At 36.8% G+C, this 6,464-nt stretch overlaps 1 long non-coding RNA gene across 1 annotated transcript; it reads left to right on the top strand.

The window, feature by feature from the left end:
- Positions 1 to 326: 326 nt before the first annotated feature.
- On the top strand, positions 327 to 2,435 carry LOC131857466 (uncharacterized). The gene is made up of 3 exons (XR_009358752.1): positions 327 to 601; positions 695 to 818; positions 2,297 to 2,435. It is a non-coding gene; the product is annotated as an uncharacterized LOC131857466 (long non-coding RNA).
- The last annotated feature ends 4,029 nt before the right edge of the window (positions 2,436 to 6,464 follow it).

Genomic DNA, 6,464 nt, shown 5'->3' with positions numbered 1-6,464 from the left:
CGTGCACCCTAACTTCGCGCTTTTCAAAAGTCGACATAACAATGTCGAAAACGTCTAAATTTTTTATAGCACCTTCTATGACGAGTTAACTACTTATAACTAAGGTTTCGGGTCGTCATCATCATTTTTGATATGTTTTTTAAACGCATTTATAAAAAGTGTTCAAAATGACCATTTTTGAACCCCCTACCAATCATAGTGAATTAGCACACCCAGTCTTTAGTTACCTTTAGCCTAATAGTTGAACATATTGTCACCTAAAAAATTCACCCCCTAACACATGAAAACAATTAACATTATATAATTGTACATCATGTTATTAATAATTAAATAAAATTAAATCATATCCATTTTTTACTCATCGAATAGGCAAACATTTTCTATTAAATAAGTGAATGAATAAAAACTAAAACCTAAATAAAACTAACCTAATACCTACTCAACCCTTATCTTTTCTATCCTCCACAGCCTTCCCCAAACGCTGCATCTTCTGCCGCCACAGGAGCTACCATGAACAGAGACGTGGCAACCAGAACGACCACGCCAGGGCATCCATAGACGTGGCAACCGGAGCGACCAGGGCACGACATTCAGAGACGTGGTATGTCATTTTACAACCGTATGTCATTTTGACTGTTTTCTACATGATATCCTTCTCTGCTTTTTAATTTTGACTGTATTTTATGTTTTGCAGCTTTCTCCTCGGCGTTCCACATACAATGTCGACGGCATGGCTCGTATGGTGGTATGGATCCCTACAGTTTGCAACTGTGTCTGTTGACACAAGAAATGAAATGGTTTGCAACCCTTTCGAGCAGGTAAGGTCTTTATAGATCTTACGAGGCAACGACCCATGTTTGAATTCGAACATTTGTGCAATCTTTTTCATCTTTACCTGTCATTTTCCTCTGCATAAGGCTATTTACCTGGCAAAAAGCTTTGGCTAGGGTTACAAATTTCATGATGTTTATTTTTGTCTCGTTTTATGTATTCTTCTTGCTATTTACTTGCCAAAAATCTTTGGCTAGGGTTACAAATTTGCTAGTTACTTGCCAAAAATCTTCTTCATTAAGGATACCCAAATCCCATTTCCCGATTTGTATCCTCCGTTGGGCATCATCAAATTCTTTTTAGTGCCCTGTATATTAAATCTGTTTTAGTGGTTGCGGCAGGAGATGACTTCCATTGGCGGTAGGCAGAGCTCTTTGAAAGACGGCCTGCATTGAAATAAAAAAGTTGAATTTAAATCGAATTAAATTACGTGCATTAAAGGTTGGCTATAATTTATGGTCTCAGGGATTTAACAAGATTTCTGTCGTGCAATAATAGTTCAAAGATTTTGATTTTCCTTACCACAAGCACGAGCAGAGGAATTGGCTTTCTTGCCCTGTTCGGCCATTGCTTCTGTATGATCATTCTTTCCCCCAACATAATCCCAAACAGTTGGCAACGGGCTATGAAAGACACTGCCATTTTTCTGACACCCACTTCTCCCAAATATTATAACTCTGAAATAAGACCTACAGATATGCTTAAACACCAAAAAATCTCCCAACTCTATTGTATGATCATACACGAATTTTTCCCAGCCCTGCCTAAATTCCAGTTGCGTACTTGTACCCCATAATGTTACAAACCATCCTTGCCCATTTGGGCCTTGCAAAATAATATTTTTGCCAATCTGGGTTATGAGATTTTTAACAAATGCTGGAGGAATACGCTGCAGTAAGGAATGAACTAATTAATTTTCACACATTTCAGCTCGTTACACAAACAATATTACAAACAAGATCTGAAAAAAGCTATATCAGTAGAGTATTCCCGTCCCAATGGAGGATTCTGAAAAGATGCTCAAGTTCTTGTTGAGTTCCTTAATCTGTTCTGAAAATTGCTTCATCTGAGGATTTTGACGAAGTAGCCAAATATTTGATCAATTACAGTATACTCAAGGGCTCTCATTCTTGAGTGAATTTCCCTTCAATTCCCATTCTGTTAAGGCCTAATTACAGCTTTATGGCCTCCCGACTCTCCTTCATCGTAAGCTACATTAATATGACATTTTCCCTCCTTTTTTTAAATCTTATTTGATTTGTTTGATCTGTGGCTATTTTTTGATCTTGCTTGATCTATGGCCATTTTATGATCTTGCTTGATCCGTGGGTATGGATTTCTGCATTTCTATTGGATAAGAGTACATGAGGTGGATTTATGGGAGGTAAATTTAAATTTTTTTTGCATTAATTGTTTGTTTTCAATCGAATGGAGAGCCTCACAATTGCTCTATTTAATGTTTCAGGTCCCAGATTTGGTAGTTGCAAACTAGAATCTGAACATTTATATTCAGAAGCTGGCTATTAGAGGATGACAAGTTGAACAATTGTGAATGAGTGATGGGACTGTTTTGCCTCACAAGTTGGTCAACCATATATCAGTGATTTGACATTTTATCATGTAAAATTGTACAAATTGTAATATAATGTTTTATATTTGTTTTATAAAATTATACAAATATTAATATAATCATTTTACAACTGTATTTTATATCACATCAAAAGTGTGCTGAGTTGTAGGAATGTTGTTTTAATTTATTTAATGTGAAACATGTATTGAATGTTTTTTGTTTAATAGTTGCATGGAGTTTAGTAAATCAATGATACATGCCATATTAATTCAAACTGATTTGATGTATTGCAATTATTGATATATAAAGACACAAAAAATGATATTTTTTTTTTCAAAGGATAGTTTTTATTTGTACAATTATTGGAACAAAAGGTATCAACAACCCTCACAATAATTGGTACATGCTCAACTACTGGGTCCTTTCCCCTATATGCAGGCTTGAATTCTGATAATTGGTGCTCTCGTAACATCTATAGCTTATCAAGCCAGATCCATGTTAAGGGAAAGGATGAGTAGTTGAGTCCATTCCAATTCTTGTGATAGAAGTTGTTGATTTAATACCCTCATACTTGCTGATTTAATATCCAACCTTTGTATAACATTGCACCAATAGTTGTATGATAAGTATCAATAATTGAATGAAATATACCATTTGTTGTGAAAAGTAACCAATCATTGCACGAGTATTGGGGCCCTTTTGCACACCTATTGGTCTCACTTTTTTTTGGCCTGTTTTGGACACCTTGGAAAAAAGCATGCTATGTGACATCATATTTGATGATGTGGCCCTGAAACCTTAGTTATAAGCAGGGGACTTGCCGATTAAGCTACTGGAAAAAAATTGAAATGATTTGAAATCTCCACGTAAGATTTTGAGAAGCGCGAAGTTAGGGTGCACAACTACTTTCCCCTAATTTGCTTCCTTCTGAACTTCTGGCCAGCTGTTACCCGAAGTCATTTCATATACTGAATGCAAGTTTGAATTCTAATAACAAGGGCTCTCGTACGTTAGATTGCTTCTCAAATCGAGTCCATGCTTCCTTCGTGTCTGGCAGGGCGATCTTTTGCTATATAAATGATGAATCCCTCATATACCGAATCTATCCATCTTCATTTGACTGTTCAATCCAGAAGGTATAATGGCAACAGTATCAGACCTTGCGCTTCTTCTTGTGGCTGGACTAGCCATATATCTTCATATGCAAGGTAAACTGTATTGGTAACGTAAGATATTTAGGTTGAATACACTATATATCCGAGGTTCACAACAGTTAAATTTGAGATAAGGAACCAGTGCGGGTACACGGTTTGGGCGGCAGGATTACCCGGCGGAGGAACCTATAAAACCGGTGACTGGCAATTGAGTTGCCAGGTCTCTGCTATTGATTGTGGACATCTCATCTGCCCAGGTACGGGAGGCCGTTTGACAACGCTAGCGGAGTACAGCCTGAATGGAGATGGCAACAAGGATTTCTACGACGTCTCCCTGGTGACGGCTTCAACGTTCCTCTCTCCGTCAATTCTACAAATGGCCAGTGCACCGCCCCTGCATGCAAAGCCAACTTGAATGTTGCTTGCCCTGCTGAGTTGAAGGTGGATAGCGGATGCAATAGTGCCTGCACTGTCTTTCAAACTGACCAGTATTGCTGTAGACGCGTCCAACAAACTACTCGATGATATTCAAGAACCAGTGCCCTCAGGCCTTCAGTTATCCCAAGGATGATCCTTCCAGCACTTTCACCTGCCCTTCTGGGACCACTGATTACAGTATTGTATCCTGTCCCTAAGTATCACCCCTCTATTTAGTATCTGATATATGGTGGCATAAACTATCATTTGGTAGTAATATAAATAAACCATCACTTGTTGAAGTCGTTAGATGCAAGATTCAATTATCACAGTTTATTGTAAATAAAAGTCCATCAGTATTTAAATGGGTAATTTGTAAAAGGTAATTTACATTCAATATTTTTTAAAAATGCTAAAGTTCAAATATATTCAATATATTTATTCAAATATTACAGATATTTACTTGTTTTGAATTATTATTTTTGTTTAAAAACTATTTTTATTTTCTTTTAAAGTTATTATCTTAGAAGGGTAGTTACAATTACAACAATAAATAAAATATAAAAAGAAAAAGTTTTCATACAAATAATAAAAACTAAAATACAATTAACATAAGTAAAAGCTCAAATTGCAAGATCTGAGGCACTTGATCAGATGGAAGCAGAAGTTGTTGAAGCTTTGAAGAATTTGTGCTAGTTTACTTGCTTTCTTTTTTTGATCTGTTGTTTTAGAGGTCTTTTCCTTGTTTGTCTTTTTTCGCGTTTGTTGAACTCTGGGTTGGATCATAGATGTGTGTAACCTATTTGGAGCTCTGTGTTCTTAGGTTTCAGGGTCATTTCAAAACCTTTTTTTTCCTTAATCAAAAACTTAAGTATAATATAAATATAAATATTAAATTATTAAGTAAATATTGTTGAGATAAATTTTATAAATGAGTTCATATATAAAAATAAGATGAAGTGAAGTAAAATTAAAGTGATTTTTTGTATTTCCGTTCTCTTTCGAGAGCTTGACAAAAATGTGAAGAATAAAGTAAGAGTGCCTCTCCTTAATTTTATGGACAACCATAGAGAGTCTAAATATTCTCATATCAAATAAAAAATAAATTATATGTTGTCTAAAATATGAAAGATAAAATAAACAACTTAAAATATGAAATATATATATTAATTAATTATCACTGCGTTTTGGGAGTTGTACCTTAGAATTTTTTCAAAATGACAACCCTAGAGGCAACTATATTCTTAGTTACATAGACAAAATAATAAATAGTAACTACCTCTAATATCTCTTATCAACATTAAATTCAAACTAAACATCCTAGAAGCAAACTTGTGATTTTTACATAGTTACCGTTGGCAATATCTCGATCAAGTTTTGGGCTCTTTGTGAATGTAAAGGCCTAGTCAACATGATCTAAGCTAGCAACATTTGTTGGAAAATGTACCTCAAATTCACTTGACAATAGTCCATACTGATCGGGTTAAGTCATGCCGATGAAACAGTATGAAGGATTTTGTGAGCTCTATCGGCATGACTCTTGCCGATGTATTCCTTTCTATCGAGTATCGGAATAGCAGGATTGAAGTCATCCCGATGATCCGACGAAGTTGACTTCAGTTATCGGGGTAACTTCGGTTATCGGAATAACTTGTGCAACGGTATGCCGATGTCCTGATGAGCCCACTCTACCGATCTTGGTTCGGGTCACCTATCGGCTATCGGGTTGACATTCTGAATGTCATGCCGATGTCCCGATAAGCTCGCTTTATCGGTCTCAATTATTTTGCTTATCGACATAGTGTTATTCTTTGTGTTGCGATGACCCGATGAAGTCATCTTACCAGACTAGCAATGCAAATCGGAATAACAGTTTTGGACTTGGTCTGATGAGCCGATGAGTCCGTGTTCTCAGTATCAGTGGTCGGGATAGTAGTTATGCTCTTGTTCCGATGTCCCGGTGAAGACCACTCCTTGTCATCAGAGATCGGAGTATCTTTTGGAAAGATATACTGGTGACCCGATGGAGTCGCCTTAGGCGATCAGGTATCATCGAGCCATCGGCTTTGCCTTTTGAACGTTGTGCCGATAGTCGATGGAGCGGAGACCGACTGTGGGAGCAAGGTCGAACCGACATGGTTGTCTACTACATGTGGGATAATTGTTTTTCATGATTGCAGACTGACACAAGCAGACGGTTAGACTTCGAGCCATTGGGGTCGTTACTCTGATGAACCGTTGAGCCATTTGGTATTGAAAACTTATGGCAATCCAAAGGTTGGATGAGGAGGACAAAATCTGGTGAGCTGAGGGTGTGTTCTGCGAAGAGTTTGATCTGATTGTTTGTATGTCTGGAATGATTGTGTAACAGAGTGAAGAAAATTTGCAGATGAGACTCTATTGTATTGTTTTAACATACTGTTAATAAAGTTGATCATTTGTTGGTGGTGGGTTTTTCTCCCGAAAGGGTTTTCTCACGTTAACTCTGTGTG

Source organism: Cryptomeria japonica, chromosome 8 (assembly GCF_030272615.1).
Source record: "Cryptomeria japonica chromosome 8, Sugi_1.0, whole genome shotgun sequence".
In the NCBI taxonomy this organism is placed as follows: Eukaryota; Viridiplantae; Streptophyta; class Pinopsida; order Cupressales; family Cupressaceae; genus Cryptomeria; species Cryptomeria japonica.
The sequence above is the reverse complement of the archived record's forward strand: the minus strand, read 5'-3'. Positions and strand labels throughout refer to the sequence as shown.